Genomic DNA, 17,621 nt, shown 5'->3' with positions numbered 1-17,621 from the left:
TCAGGGGACAATAGGTCAATAACAATTGTAAAAAAAAATCAATCTAGACTTTATGGATTCCCTTACATTTTGTTGGAAACTTTCACGTCTTTACAGAGTGTACATCGCCCTTTAGCATTATCTCAATTCATAGCTCTATAGCTATATTAACTTAAATAAATTTTCTATTTCTGGTGGAATTCATGCGCATTGTGCAACTGAAGTAAAAAAATAGGTCTAAATATTAGTAAGAAGTGGTAGCAAAGCGAAAAAAAGCACTCATATTTGGTTAAAGTTGGCAAAATGTTGTTTAATTTAGAAGCGTTTAATTTTCAATTTTAGAGCCTTTGAACACATCATCCATATACTTAATTTTTTTGAAATAATGGCATTAATTAGGTTGTTTTAGGCCAATAAGTTGTGGGGCCATTGACCCCTCTAGCTGTAGAAAAAATATTTCTGCAAGCGAAGAATTTTTTCTTGGATGATGACAAGAAATGTGACAGGAATCACCATGAAATAGTCTCAGCAAATATATTGCTTCTTATACGTCATAGTGACCTCAGACATGTTCCCAATGACAATGCTTTCCAACCTCGTTTAAACATCGAAGCAATTTATACGTTAAAATAATTTCCCATAACACCAAATGAAAGTTTCTAATAATACAGAATATACTGGATGGCAATATAAGCACTTGGACAACATCGATTGGTCAAGTAAAGTGTGGTAACATATGATATATTTTAATTAATCAGTAACTTGATAATACAAGACATGATTTCATTACAACGTTACAGTATCAATTATGTAAAATAAATATTTACATAATTAAAAAGACTCCAATCATATGACCAAAATTGGAACAACAGCAACTTTGGATAGAACACAATTCGGAATAAAAACAAATTCGCACATAATGGTCATCATAATAGTCGTAATTACGTCTAAATCGGAATAATACATAACTCGCATAAATAAAACCTAAATGATCTTTTCCTTTATCCAAACCCCAACTATAACTGCTTATTTGGCTTTATTATGTCATTGGTCTCAATTATTATTAAATCGAATTATACACATGGTTAACCACAAATTATGATTTACTGCCACCAGAGTATTCACTTTATCACATTCATCCCACTACGTTTAGTCGATTAAACTCCTCTGCAACTGACTGTATAGTCTATGATTTCCGGCTGACCAAGCGGTCAGTTGTGTTGCGACTTCTAATGCATTCAACAGCTTTTTAGTAAACTGTATACATTACTTGTGCTTCTAAAGTTTTTGTTGCCAAATAGGTTGTTTTTCTAAAGAAGTTAGACTTTTATGGGTCTCTGAGGACCCTATAGGTTTTGGATATAAAGCAGTGGTTCCCAACCTTTTTGTTGTCGCAGACCCTTTTCAGTTGTTTGAAACGTAGGTGATCCCCCCCCTTTATTTTGTATAATCTAGTGCAGTGCTTTTCAACAGCAAAAGCACACTAGCTAAACGAAGAAATTTCAAAGGCAAAAAAAACATATTTAACCTCATTTTTTTAGAAAAAAAAATTTACCACAACAATAAGAATGATCTATATTTACAAAATAAAAATTAAAAAATTAAAAATTAAAAAAAATATTAATATTCAAAATTATAGTTGCGTAAATTGATTTTGGGTCTTTTTTGGTCGGATGTTGGTGGGATGAAAAAACTCGATATTACGTATAACAAATGTTAAATTTGAAATATTTTCAACATTAAAATTTTTTATTTTTTTGTTCTTTCTATGGCATTATAAGGTTTGTAGAAATGTCTTGATAAAATTTCGTTCACTTGCACTTTGAATTGGGCAAGTGACGGGCGTTTAAATATTACCGCGATCGCTTATGAATTTTAAGATCGGTTATCGACGATAAAAGCGTATGGCCTCAACTATCACCGAGTCATGTGTGGTATCGTTGGAAAGGTATTATCAAGCGCTATGCTCTAGTTGCGTAAATTAATTTTTATTAAAAATTATTGCGAATATTAATTTTGAATATTAATATTTTTTTTAATTTTTATTTTTTAATTTTTATTTTGTAAATATAGATTTCTTATTGTTGTGGTAAATTTTTTTTCTAAAAAAATGAGGTTTAATATGTTTTTTTTGCCTTTGAAATTTCTTCGTATAGCTAGTGTGCTGGCTAGCTTTTGGTCTTTTCAACCCGTGGGATGGTACGCACTTGTTGGGATGAAAAAAAATTCTAATGCAGATGACAAACGTTGTGCAAATGTGTGTGGGGTGAAATTGGTGCATGTTATTATTTTTCATGATGTGTAATACAGTAATCAAATAGGCTGGTGCGCCCACTTATGCTTTACAGGTTCAGTAATAGAGTCTCTCAGTGGTTCATTGCAGCTTAAGCTATCTATTTTATATTGGTCAAGGCTTATAGGCACACGGTTTTATTACACAAACCTTTTCATTGGTATTTCACAAATAAAACTAAAGGTTGCAAACTTACTGTGCTTGTTTCGTGCGGATGGAAATTTTTCAAAATAAAAAAGTGCGGATGGAAATTATAAAGTTTGAAAAGCACTGATCTAGTGCGTTTATGGGCAATGCCTTAACTAAAAGCATCAAAAACAAAATATACATCAAGCAAATTACTTTATGTGCAAAAATTAAAATGAATACACCTATTTCACAAGAAATATGTTTAATGAAAATCTTCATTTAACCCACGTTATTTGTATAAAAGAAAGATTTAAATCAAGTCACGGTATTTTGCCCAAAAGACCTGAGTTAAGTCAAGTCATTCGAAAACAGTGACTCAAGTGTGCTTGAGTCAAGTCATTGACTGTTAAGCGTTTAGCATTGTCTCATTTGTGCAGTTTTGTTATTCAAACTGTATGCAAGCTGTGAAATGCGAGCTCACGAACTAATTTTGTTCAAGAGCGAAAGTCGTATATAAGCTAGCGAAAAGAAACGTCGTTTCGCAATGCGTTAGGAATAACATTCCTAAATGTCATATATCGACGCACTAGAAATAAATGGTAACTAATAATCATATAAAGAGAAAAAACCTACAGTTAAAAATTTGTAAGTTTGTTGACAGTAGACCAAGTATTTTATCTAAAATGTCACAAACGTTTTTCAAAAAAGCAAAAAACAACATTAACACGATTAGGACATAAAAGTGAGAAAATTTTATATGTTTTAACATCATCTAGAGTCAAGACGGCGCTCTTCGGCACCGGATTGCTTTCCCTTATTTGTAGTTGATTATGCGGCGATAATAGGTGGGGTTAGAATTTGAGTCAGGCAACTTAATTGGTGTTATCAATTATTGTGAAGTTAATGATGAAGTTAGGGATGGGGTTCGTGTTCTGGCGATTGAGGTGTTATTTGGATTCAGATCGTATAACTCTTATTTCGGTCTTATTTCACCGTTGATATTATCCCGAATTTAGTCTTATTTCTGAAATCCGATTAATAGCTTTATGTCCAGATTGGGGGCAATTTTAGAATTGATACGTTGAGCTGTTTCCAAGGTCGTGATCTATTAGCTGCTTCTTTTTCGTGTTGGGAAACCCTTGATAGGTTCGCAGATTTCCCCATATTGCGCAGTTTACAACTATAAAAACTGTTATATTTTTTTTACATATTGTGAAAAAGGTGGAAAAAAAATTATATAACCAAGTATTATACATATACCTCAAGTAAAACAAATAGGGAGAGTGATAATACCTCTATTGGTGAGCTTCCTTACAGTCGCAGTTGGTCTGCTGTCCGGTCTCGTTGGATGTCCGCAGTCTATTGACTGTGAAAAAAACCCGATCACCAGCACATCAGCGAGCAGCACACCTGGTGTGGTCACCTCTACAACAAATGCTGCAACTACGCGCCAGCCAACCGGACCATGGGACAACAATCGCCTCCCGCCCAACCTAGTGCCTTCGAACTACATGGTAGACCTGCAACCGGAGTTGACTCCAGACTGGGATGGTATGTACTGGTTCAACGAGACCAGTAACGTTTCATTCGAGATGAAAGCCGCCACCGACCACGTCTACATCCACAGTAATCGACTTAACTACTCTTCAGTGAACGTAGCTGCGCTGCTAAGTTCATGACGTAATAGTGGGAACACACAATTGTTGATGTTGTTTACATTCGTTTTGGAAGCTTTTGCCGTAGAAAGAGTTCTAGTAGTTCGAGTTTCAGGCAAACATTTTAACATAAAAATTATTAGTAGCTTTGTTAAAAATAAACCTGCTCGTCAACAAATTTATTACCTAAAACAATTCAAAATAGCATTACCTAAAACAATTCAAAATATTTTTTCGTATTAAGGGAACTCTTGTTGAAATAACTATATTCTGGTTGCATCATGAGTACCAGTACTTGATTGTACAACTGGACGTGGAAATGTCAGTGGGGACGAACTATGTGCTAACAACTGAATTCAAAGGTGAACTTGCTGACGACTTGGGAGGGCTATACCGGAGCACTTACAAAAATAAGGCAGGAAATGATGTGTGAGTCAACCTTGAATTACTGATTGGCATCACTTTAATTTATATACCGGTAACGTATAAACCAAATGTCGATGTTATTTTTTTATTCATTTTTTTAACTTTGAACATTGTTTTTGAAACTAAATAAAGATATACTTGAAAAGTTGAAAATGTTAACTACTTTTACATCGGATTTTATATTCCTACTACGTCTTACTAAAACCTCTAACCATTATGCTCTAATGTTTTTTATTTCGATGGTTTTCGAAGTGTTATATAAAGAAGATATTTTTGATCTTTACATTACACATTCATGGTTTAGGCGTAATACTATATGTCGCCCTATACGGCTCGAACAAAAGTGTTCTTAGTTCTCTAAATAACACTCGACATCTGGTATATTTTGCTGATCATTTGCATTGTGTAAATTATTAGGATTTACCTTAAAACGTGTGATTCCTAATGATAAATACATTTTCATGACCGCTAAAACATGTGACTGTACACTGTAGAACGGCGCTTGAAAATGTTTGCTTGATCGTTTTAGGCCATGTACGGAAATTGGAAACGATCGCAGTTCGACCGAACCCCAATTATGAGTTCATATCTATTAGCATCTGCGTGTGTGACTTTAAGTTCGTCGAAAACGGCGAACGTAATACAATTCATGTCAGTATTTAGATATGCCGGTAAAAGCGTGATTATTACTAATTATGCTCGAGCGCAACAAGTGGAAGAAGGTAATTCCAACTACTCAAAAGCAATAACACCAGGCATTCGTAGACACTTTGATGATTACTTCAATGTTTCATACCCTCTGCCAAAGAATGCCAAGTATTTAAATTGCTAATAAATTAGAGAAAAAGCGCTTCTTTTAAATCACTTATATAGCTCAAAATGTAATAAACGGTGCACAAGTTTGTTTTTGTTTTAGCAATACATTTTCAGATCAAATCGCCGTTCCCGACTTTGTGGCCGGCGCCATGGAAAACTGGGGTTTGGTGATTTACCGCGAGACAGTGCTGCTGTACAACCCAACTGTGAATTCAGCATCGAACAAGCAACTAGTTGCAATTGTGGTTGCACATAAGCTTGCACATCAATTATATTTGACGCAACACAAACGATTTAACATAAACGTTTTAAACTAACTTCTTCTACATATTGGGGATTTTCATGTTTGTTACCGATTTGTACGTTATATTTTAAGTCCTAACTTCTATTATAGTGGTTTTGAAACCTGATTAACCCAGACTGGTGGGATGAAATTTGGTTAAACGAGGGTTTTGCTAGTTACCTGCAATATCTGTGAATTGATACCGTGGAACCAAACTGGAGAATGGTAATTTACTTAATATATATGCTACTATTCAGTATGCATTGTTCATAACTGTTGTGATATTCGCCAATGAAACCAATATAATTTTTTTATCATTACCCAGTATTTTATGTGTATGTAACTTTTATAAAATACAACTGAGCCAGCAATAATTTATTGTAAATTTATGTTTTAAGCGAGTACCAAATGTTTTTGTAAATAGGAAGTCTCTTAATAAAGTATCGTTTTTTAATAGAAGGAAGTGCATGATAAATCGTATGTTTAAATAACCTGAGCTGACGAAGGTTACAGACTGTTTAAAAACTTTTTAAAAATTTGAAATAACTTTAAGGTTTTGTATTTTTTTGTATAAAGAGCGATCAACCCTTCAGCGGGCACTACGTGTCGATGGTTTTATCTCTTCACGTCCTGTTGTCGCTTTGAACGTCAGCATCACTTCTGAGATCTACTCCTTGTTCGACACGATATCTTACAGCAAAGGCGCATGTGTGGTCCGTATGATCAACGAGTTTATTGGAGATAGAGCATTCACTGGTGGTTTAATGGTTCGTTAGCTATACACCCACAGCTTCTGTCCAGACAATAGCTTTTGCAATACTTTTTTTATCGTTGGCAGTAAGTTGTCCTTCAGCCTTTAAGGGTAAGGGGTTTGCGCGAAGCGACTAGGCACTCTAAATTAATTCCCAGTTATCAGTGGTTTAAATTTGCCAACGGTAAAATCATGTTTCTTCGACACGTTAGTTATAATATAGTGTTACTGTTAACGATTTTCATTATTGTAAAACACAAATAGTTCTCAGAAATACTTAATTGACAACGAATACGGGTCAGTCAACCACGAGGAACTCTTCAAACGTTGAACCAATGAAAGTTTATGACTCCGACTTATATGTCATAAGTTTAAAGGCATTTTTGCGTTTAATAACCTATTATTGTTATTTTTTGAGGGGGTAGGGGAAAATTTGCAAAACCAGCAAACGTGATTTTTTTCACAATGCTGAATATAATATTTATAATCATTGCAAATCGAAACCATAAGCTTGTCATAACAACATACATATTATTCCAAAACAACAATTAAAAGAATTACAGCAGTAGACTTGTGATAAGGATGTTCCGAAGCTTAAGGAAGCCTTTTTTTCAAATTGTGATTGAGTTACGTTTTTCTATTACTCTATAATTAACGAATCGATATATTGCAGTGGTTTTCGTGTTATTAGATCTCTGCTCAACTAAACTTGAACAAAATCTGATAAGCATTTGGTGTGCACTAAAACCAGTCGTTTAGCTTGCCTCAATTAAAATACTGATATTTTTAAATATATTAACTGATGGTTTTGTTATAAATTTTTAGACTGTGTTAGCAATGCGTACAAACAGCAAGCTAACACAAACCATTTCTCTTCATTTATTCATTCATATTTGCTTCATTTATTCATTTCTATTTCGCCCTTGTAAGAATTTGATTCAACCTGAGGTGAACCTATAATCAGTTTAAGAAACACTGATCTAGAGCCATTCCTTGTACTGTCGATGCATGAAATACATATCATGTACAATGTACAAGTGTAAGATTTATCAAATTTTTAAGCTTGCCATTATTTGCAGGAGTATAGTGTAACTCCTATTCCTGGCAATTTTACGGAGGCGATGAACACATGGATACTGCAAATGGGTTTTCCAACAATCAATATGAAGCGGACAGCCTCAGATGAGACCTCTGTAGTAATCACGCAGGAGAGATTGTTGCTGGACACAAAGGCTGACCCGAATAAGCCAACCAGCCCCTACGCGTAAGTTTCCTCAGCGAATATAATGCGCTATTTCATGCTAGTCAAGATTCAAGTAGGACAAACGGTGTGTCCGACTCTTTTGGATTCGACAGTTTTTAGTCTACTTCTCCAAGCTGTTTCACTGTTAGATCATTCAACAAAACTGCAACTTAAAATAGCAAATTATTCTATATAAGGCCATCAGGCAGCAGGTAACGATTTGGTTTATGTGTTACTGTTTTTTCATGTTGTTTAGCTGCTTCTATAGTATCAAGTCGATTTTTTATTCGTTTCTAGCTAGCTACCATTCTGATTGTTTATTTTAGATATAGGGGCATCCGGGAGTGTGCACCAAACTCTAAACTCAAAATCCTAAAAATCACGGGCCGTACAACTAATATTTATTCCTCTTAACTTTTTTAACTTCATTATCGTTGGGGAAGTGCGGGACCCATGAATCATGGGGACCAATGGAACACTGGCATATTGCGCCTCCTGTTGGCGGAACTAAATAAAATTTTGGTAGTGGGAATGAAATTTTATGTACAGAACGTTGTCCACAAAGTTTTTCAACGTGCTTTTGGAAATTGTTGATTTTTTCAATTTTTTACTTTTCTAGGTGAAATATTTACTTTTTTGCTTGATATTCGTAAGGTGTTTTGATAATCTTTAGGTAATCGTAAGTCAGTAAATACTTTTTTGTGGAGAGAGAGGATTTCTAGGTACATGTTGAAAGTTAGTTTGATTAATTTAGTTCAGAGTACTGGCTAGCCATGTGTGTTTTTTAAATGGCGATTCGAGGACTTTTGAAACGGTCTGTTCCATTGATCTCTCGATCATTTGTGATCATATTCTTAGATTTTAAGGATATTAGTATGCCAAATTTTAAGACAAGAACATCTAATGAAGGGTTGTTCACTGATAGCCAGGGCTGCGAAATCGGAATCGGACTCGGGACTCGAAGGAGTCGTACTCGAGTAAGACCACGTAAAACTAAGAGTCCCGAGTCTGACGTGCGCATGCGGAGTACCAAAAACTGATATTGTCGTCAATTGCAGTTTGTAATAGCGAAATAGCATATGGTGGATATTTCGAACCATTTATTGTGAGTGGATGAATTATATGACATCCTTGTGAGTGAAGTGCTGCATATCCACCGTATTTAGTTACGTAAATTGGCGGAATACAGGCTCTAGAGTCAGAGTCGGACTCGGGATTCGACGAAATCTCACATTAGACTATTATTATATTTACAGATATGTTCTCCTAAAAAGAAAAACAATTGATATCATAAACCTGAGTTGCAAATTATAACAGAAATAAAAAAAATCATTTTAGCATTTCATGCTTGTTTCCATGTGTTTTTATTTTATTTCTGAAAATTACATTTTTCTGTTTCTACAACATTAACTGAGTAGTTATGCACTTCAGGAATATTTTTGGTTTTAGATGCAGTCTTGCTCTGTTCCATAGGTCCCATGGGGTGTTCCAAAGGTCCTATGGGGTGGCACCGATGGAACAAAAAGTTACGTTTTTTATATTAAAAAAAAATATTTTTTTCATGTAGGTACCCATAGCTGTAAATTTCCAAAGAAAATAACTACGAGTGTTTCTAAGTTGTAATTCGAAAGATATTATGGAAAAAACAAATCCGTTCCATGGGCCCCGCACCTCCCCGGAAATAGAAATAAGTAAAAAATAAAAACTGTAGAGAGCCTTACTAAGTTCCGCGGAGTTAAAAAAGTCATCAAAATTTGGTTTGGAATTGCCTTCGCAAACTTTGAAGTTTACTTCATCTTCATTAAGGAAATATGCCGCGGGCCGATTTAATTAACCGGGTAGGCCGTAGTTTGGTGGCCCGGGCTCTAGATCAGCCGTTCCCAAACTGGAGTCCGCGGACCGACTGGGGTCTGTGTAGCTGTTTTAGGTGGTCCGCAATGAGAATTAGTCTTTACATATTTCAACATTAGGCTTTAGTCTAGGGGTCGATTTCCCAGCATGGTCTCAAATAAAACTGCACGCGACCACGACTTTTTTTCAACACACATAATAGCAAATTTTCAGCGCTTCGCGCAAATCCTATTTGTTTTTTGAAATTGCTATCTTGTTTGAAGGAATCTTTTCATATTCAAAAGGCCCTATTCTTTCAACAAAAATCCGTAATCAAAGTTGCGCAAACTTAGCTAATTTATTTTTTGTGGTGCATAGCATGTTCTGTTCATTAAATAAAAACAAAATAAACGGCTCTGCCTAGTTTACTGATTTTGCCAACGTATAACTATATGTTAAAAAAGTATTATATGGCTCTCATGGTAATACAACCAAAAATATTCGGCTTATATGGATCCATTAGCAAAAAATATCAATAATGTATAAAAGGTTTTTATTTTTTAAAACTGATTTGATTCTACTCTAGTTATAAGTGGACTACACCATTGTGGTACATTCGGCAAGGCGAGACTTATAAAGATGCTACTTCAGGTTGTTTATATGTCTATAGTTTAATACTACGTGAATCGCATTTTAAAAACAGGTTTTACATAGTTGGTTTATTGAGTATAAATCCCTTAAATATATTAAAACATGTAAGTTTAAAATTTGTTTGTAAGTTTAAAATTTGTTTTTGATAAAGCTAATTTAGTGGTTATTAACGTTTTCATCCCGTGAATCCCTTTAGTGTTATTCAAAACTAAGTTCGTCCTGAATACAAGCCTCAAAAACTGAAAAGCGTTTTATCTTCCTAATAAGTAGCCTACCTATGCAATTTCGTATTAGTAATATCAGTGACAATAGTTTGGTTGTGTGTGATAATTATATTCACCAAATTGATTTTGACAAAACGTTCGAAATTGTGAGTCTTTGCCACTATAGCTGTATGGCTGGAAAACCGGGATATGAACCACGCGTCCCGTGAAATTTTTTTTTGCGATCCGGGACGAACTTTGAAGAATAACATAATTAGTTGTTATTTTTTAGTGCAACATATTTCAGTTTTTTTATAGCTCAATGAGAATTCCTCTGCAAATAATTTAAACGTAATAATTCAGGTGTTTCAAAGTTCTAAGGCACTAGATCATCTTCCTTAAAACTAATTTGTTTGCCAACCTTAATAGTTTTTAACATATCATGGCTTTAATTGTTGCCGTTGTTTGCCAGCTTTACATGTAATAACGATAAAAAAATTATCCCGCTTTCTAAAACTATTTTTAAGCCTTTTCTGGAAACAGGTATGCTAGCCTTTTTTGCACAATGTGCTAAAATATGCACGCTAAAGTGTGCAAAATTGTGCGCACATTTTAATATACCTTAAAAGATGTGCTCATTTTTTTCAGAATTTACGCACATTTTGAAAAGCCTTAAAATATGCACACATTTTCAAAGGTGGGGGCATAATTTGAGGCTACTTCTGTCTAACTCTTTATACTTTACCTATACTCCTCCAATTCTTCTTCTCTAGCTCTTCTTCTTCGAATCTTCTACAAACTCTGCTCTTCTGACTCTTTTCCGCTAATTCCTCTCTTCTAACTTTACTGCTCTAACTTTAGTGCTCTAACTCTTCTTCTCTTACTCTTATTTAAATTCCCTCTCTAATTCGTCTCTTTTAACCCTATACTGTTCCAACCCTTCCCCTCTAACTTTTCTTCTATTGTTTTTTTTTAGCTTTTTTCCTGTGTATTGTGCTTCTATCTCTTCTTTCAAATCTTTTAGCAAGTCTTTCTCTCACCTTTCATGCAACTCTTCTTCCTAATCTTATTCTAATATTTCCTCAGAATCTTCTTCTAACGCTTACTCCAAGTCTTTCTTTATTTCTCGACTCCTTGGCTGTTCATTTTGATGTTCTCCTCCGACACTTTTCCAAATCTTTCTTTAACTCTTTCTTCAACACTTTACCGACTCTTCCTTCGACCGTACTGCAAATATTCCTCCAACACTTTTTGTGACGCTGATTACGACTCCTTCTCCAAACTTCTCTAACTTAAATATACAGTTGCTTTTTTTCGCACGAGTTCGCTCAGGAACAGCGTTTTCTCTAGAATTACTTGTTTTATTACGCCACGTTATGACGTAACAAATCAACAGAAAGGATATACGCAAATAATAATGTGGTTGAAGGTATTATTGGACCACCCTGATTTAGTGATTGCGACACGCGAGTTAATCTACATGACTTAATTTGACACCCATAGCAATTTAGGTCTGAGACCTTTATTTTGATGGTTCTACTTTGGCATGGCAACGAATCATGATGGATTAAACACACACATAAATGTCGAATTTTGTCTTGTAAACCTAAAAATCAAGATTAAGATACTATGGGCTTATTCATAAACGCGGATATTTTACAGATGGCATTAACGTACCCGTGGGAACATATTTTGTTGGAAATTACGAAACATTTGGCTACTACCGCGCTAACTACGATGAAGACAACTGGCGGGCAGTAACACCCGCGTTAATAACCTACCACAATGTACGTATACTGTATTAAGGTTGACAGTATAAGCAGAAATTTCTGAGCAGTATTCGTCAAATTATCACAAATATCCCCATTAGTTGTTTGTGTTGTTTTCTTCAGAATATGAATGTATGGACCAGGACACAGTTGTTGAATGACGCTTTTAATCTGGCTCGGTAAGACGACTGAATTTAAAAACAAAACCATGTTATTGCAATGCCTTAGTTTGGCCACACATCTTTCTGGCTAACTGGCTATATATTTTTCGTATAGTTAAAACAAAAAGCGTAGAACGTACTTTGGTAATTTATAATACTTTAAAAATACATGTTTTATAATACTTTAAAAATACATGACGTAAAAGTACGTTTTTAGACCAATAACTTAAACTAAAAAAATCATAAATTCAAGGATTGAATATTCGTTTTTTATAAGTATATAAAGGATGAATAAGCTTGATTATGACATCGCATTCGGATTAACGGAGTTGCTCCAGGATGATTACGATTACATCAGTTGGAAAGGCGCGTTGGATGAGATGTCCCACTTTGACCTTGTCTTAGGAAGATCCAAGGTCTACGGCTCGTATTCGGTGAGACACGAATGCTGTATGTTAAGCGAAAATTTAACTAATGCCAAGCAAGCAAAATAGCTAGACATAACAATAGGTATATATTATGTATAATATTTAGATCAGGGGTTGCTAAACTGGGGGCGCGCCGTGAAAGGGTTTGCAAAGGGTGCGTGAAGGACTCTCACAAACACAACTGTTGTTTTTATTTATTTAATTTTTGCTAACACGAATATCTGTTTTTTTTTAACCCCAAACCCCACTCCTAAGTACATAACTAACTCCCTAATAATTTTACCACTAACCCATGTTCTAACCCAGGGGTCGGCAACCTACGGCCCGCCGATGTAATTCATCCGGCCCGCTGCCTCTTTGACAAATTAGACACGAGTCTATTTCACATACTTTTTGACTTCGCGCGAATGTTCATTTTACGTCCGGTTTGTTTACGTAATGATACTGCCTTTTCAACTAGATCAGCGATTTTTTCCATTGCGCCGTGGAAAACTGCCAAGCAAGTGCGTTTCGCAAAATGGGAAAAAGTATTAAAAAATATTGCAAATATATTTTTTAACATTTTTCTATTTTCGGCAACGTAATAAAAACTTGTAAAAAATTTAAAAGTAATACCGTTATACCAAAAAAAAAATCGCGCTCGCTTCGCTCGCCACGTGCGCCTATACTTCAAACAGTTAACAAACACTGAGCTATAGGTTAACTTTAATGTTAGGCTATCGCGTTCCCTTAAAGTAGTTTTATTACGTTTTTCATTCGCTTTGCGTCAACACTTTACTGCCTCTGTAAATGTAATTAAACACGTTTTTAAGTGCAAAAAATACCAAGTCTGCCTGATTTACAGTTGTTCTAACATTTTAATAACACAATTCTTAGTTATATAACCCCAAATAGGACCAACAATGTAACAAAACAGCGGCGCTCTGATGGCGCCGGTCAGACTAGGGCGTCTTTGTCCTAGACCTAAAGTAACCTTTGAAATCAGAAATAACGTAATAATTGCTTTTCTTGCGAAACCTAGATTCGAGTTAATTCTATTCCTTCTGGACTCTTCTCTGACTTAAACTGAATATTATGAAGCTTATGATGTCATAAAGGTATTTACTCAACCTGACATTTAGTTTTAACAATTGTTTGTGACGTAACTTAACCGAAGCTTCTCGTAGGTGGGAGAATAATTTTGGCATTATATAACGCGGAATATTTTGAGTGTAAAAGAGAGGAAGCACAGAAATTAAGAAATACGTTGAAGTGCTGACAGTTGCTATCAAGTTTTAATGCGTATTTGCAAGTGCTATTGTAGATTACATCTCCCTTTTTGCCAGTTCTCTGAAGATTTTGATCAGCGATCTCAGAAGTAGAACTATTCAGTCGTTAATTGATCAGCGATCTCTTTCCTGGTATAGAAAAGGAAGACGTGACAGTCACTATCTTGAGCATTTTCGAGATAGAAAGATTGTTTTTACGATAAAATTTAGAATAGGCTATTTCTTAAATACTCTTTCTATTTTTTAACTTTAAAATTTTAAGTTTTTGTGAGTTATTTCAGGTGAAAATGTCGCAGCTTAAACGCTTATCCTCCGATAAACCTAACAATCGAAGTATAAAGCAGTTCTTTTCTGGTAAACCGAAAACACGTACTGCTGCTCTAAACCCCGAAACAGCATCTGCCAAAAGCACCACAAGTTCTGATTGTGTTTTACTGAATGACCTCAATTCTGCTGAAAATGTTCAAGAGCAGTCGACTCTTCCAGTTGCATCGTCGACGACTGTTCCAGCTGCACCATCCAACAAGATATTTCCATCGTGGATTAAACTGAAAGGTTTTGATGATGCTCTACGAATGAACGTGTTCACCCTCCATGCTGACGGAGGCATAATATGTTTGCTTTGCTCTAAGCATCCAGTAGCTATCACTGGCCAAGGCAAGTTTGCTGATGTTTACACCAGCGTACCCTCCAGTCCTCAGTGCCCCTCTCGTCTGGATATGCATCTGAGCTCGGAGCAACACCAGCAGGGCCGGATTTACCAATAGGCTAGGCAGGCTGAAGCCTAGCGCCTCAACGTCCAGGGGCCTCAAAATTCGGTTTCGAATTTGACAAAACTTGACAAGTTTAAACCCTACCTAAAGTATATATATTATATATTTATTCAAGAGTAGAAAATTCTATACACAACTGGTTTCAACCACGTTGTAAACCAGGGGTCGGCAACCTACGGCCCACGGGCCCGCCGATGTAATTCATCCGGCTCACCGCCTCTTTGACAAACTTAGACAAGTCCATTTCACATAATATTTTACTATTTTTACTACTTAATTGCGAAATTTTTCCGCGCTTCGCGCGAATGTTGATTCTGCATTCGCTTTGTTTAGTTTTGATGCTGCGTTCAAATACATCAGCGCTTTCCGCCGTGGAAGGCTGCCAAGTGCGACGCGAAAAATCGGAAAACGTATTAAAAAAATATTAGACATATATTTTTTAACATTTTTTATTTTCGGCATTAATAAAAACTTGCAAGAAATTTAAAAGAAATACCAGTATACCAAAAAAAATCGCTTTAAATGTCATCGCGTTCCCTTAAAGTAGTTTTATTACACTTTTCATTAGTAGTATGGATGACGACGTGTGAACCCGAATTTTAAACGAAACAAACGATTTTTGTCGCGCTTTGCGCAACACTTCACTGGCTCTGTAAATGTAATTAAATACGTCAAGTGCAAAACATATCTAATGCCTGCCTGATTCACAGTTGTTGTACAGTTCACTTGTAGGGCTTTCTAAGCGAAATTAGAGATGGGTTTGACGAGTTTGATCAGGAAGCAAAGGCAACCTTGCCGAATATTAACTACAGAGCTGTCACTAGGAGACAAAGAAATGCACCTGACGCTTTAAGTGAACTTTCTGCAAAGGAAATGTTTAAAATAAATTCCTTTGTCCCTATGCTTGACGCACTTGAAGCCAATTTAAAAAGAAGAGTTAATGTGATCAGTGACATTGCACAAATGTTCCTCTTTCTTGCTAATCTGAAAGGAACTATGGTAGAAATTGTACGATGCGTAGAACTTTTAAAGGAAGCGTATCCGTAAGATGTTGACCCGAAACTTCCTAATGAGTTACTACAATTTCATTTGTACGTGAGACAAACACAAAACCAAGGGCTTACCGGTACAGAAGAGCAATTTATTTATTTGTCTCATTGAGACAAGGAAACAATTAAACACTGCCTTTCCTGATGTGGAAGCAATATTAAGACTGTTTCTAAGATTAATAATCACTAACTGCTCAGGAGAGAGATGTTTCTCTAGGCTCAAAAGCTTCAAAAATAAACTGAGATCGACAATGTCTCAAGAAAAGTTGTCCGCACTGAGCATTCTGTGCATTGAGAGCGACAAACTTAAACAGATGAATTTTGATGAACTTTTGTATGATTTTGCTTTGACGGACCGACGAAACAGTGACAAAAGAACCGACGAAACAGTGACAAAAGGACCGACGAACAGTGACAGTGCGAGAATTGAAGGCGTTGGAATCTGCAAACAACAAAGAAATGGAAGCTGGCGGATGGGAACGGGATTGCGAATCTGTTTTGTTGCATGAGATAGAACCTGAAAAATTTGTTCTGCGATTGTGCACTGCCAGTAGCCTAATAAATAATTCGTTTAAGCAAATATGGCTATTTTTTGGTTTTTAAATGAAACACTTGCGGTCTCTTAAAACTACTTAGCGGTCACTCAAACCAAGCCTTAAAAAAACTGTGGTTATGGCACGTTTTTCTCAAACATAACAATTTCACTTTCATTTTACTTGTAGGCATAAAAATGTCCTCTTTTTGGGTTATAAAAATATGGTAGCCCTAAGCTAAACCTTTTAGCTAAACCTAACGTTGTGAATCTTTTTACATTTTTACCTAATACGTTTGCAGTATGACATGTAAATCTAAAATATTGTCGCCTCAATTTAGTTCTTCGCGACGGAAACTTTTAATTAGGTCTATCTATACGATATTCTGCTTTTATATATTATTTACCACCCAAACTTTAGCAAGTGAGATTCGTTTATGATGCAATAAACCTGTTGAGTTTCAAGGAAAATAATACGCTATACTTTAAAGTAACTCGTAAAAAACGTGTTATAGTGACAAAATTGCAAACTTAAAGAGGGTTTGTTTGACTACAGATATTTTTTTACCTATAGTTTTTCTTTAACAAAAAGCTTTTGTTACAATTAAATTCGTTACATTGCGGCGACAATGAGCGAGAAAAGACGCATGCTAGTTCACATAAAAATAGTACATGGGCCGCAACAAGCAAAGAAAATTTGCTGAACTCGTGTGCAAATATACAGCTAAAACCGATGCTAATCGCCTTATGCCCGAAAAAACTGCTACCCATTCTATCACTTAGCATCTTGTATCGGCTCCGATTCGATATTAACGGACATGCCGAATAGTCATGATGTTGTTATACATATATAATTTCCCTCTAAAACTTGCTGTTGCAGACTAATCCAAAACTTACATACAATTTACTTACAATTACGTTTTCTTTAGTATTTTACCCAACTTGCGCTCAACAGTTTACTGCCAAGCTTGCCAACGGTGACGCAGAACAGTGGGACTATGTTTGGGAACAATATGTCAATGAAACGAATTTACAGGAAAAGTCTAAACTGGAGGACGCCCTCTCGTGTACACGAATACCGTGGATTATCAGGAGGTAAAACTATGTGCTTTTAGGGCACGCATGCTGAATTAAAGTTTTAAATTTTTAGGTTTTAGTGTATTTCATGCGCCCATCTTACGGTACCGGACAACCCTATCATCTACTGCAGATTGCACAATTTTTTTACGTTACTCGCTTCTTATGTCATTCGTATACGTCAGTGTTTTTCAATCCATGTGTCGCCATCCAAACTCGGGTCGCCGTTTAATTTGGTTTTGCCGACTGCAGTAGTTTACATGGTTAACTTTATTTAGATTGGTTACATTTCATAAGCAGTGCGA

The 17,621-nt window shown here is 35.6% G+C and overlaps 1 pseudogene; it reads left to right on the top strand.

The window, feature by feature from the left end:
• Positions 1-2,969: 2,969 nt before the first annotated feature.
• Positions 2,970-7,600, top strand: LOC146132895 (aminopeptidase N-like; annotated as a pseudogene).
• Positions 7,601-17,621: the final 10,021 nt, after the last annotated feature.

The sequence above is a fragment of the Ascidiella aspersa genome, chromosome 9 (assembly GCF_963924565.1).
Source record: "Ascidiella aspersa chromosome 9, kaAscAspe10.2, whole genome shotgun sequence".
NCBI lineage: Eukaryota > Metazoa > Chordata > Ascidiacea > Phlebobranchia > Ascidiidae > Ascidiella > Ascidiella aspersa.
The sequence above is the reverse complement of the archived record's forward strand: the minus strand, read 5'-3'. Positions and strand labels throughout refer to the sequence as shown.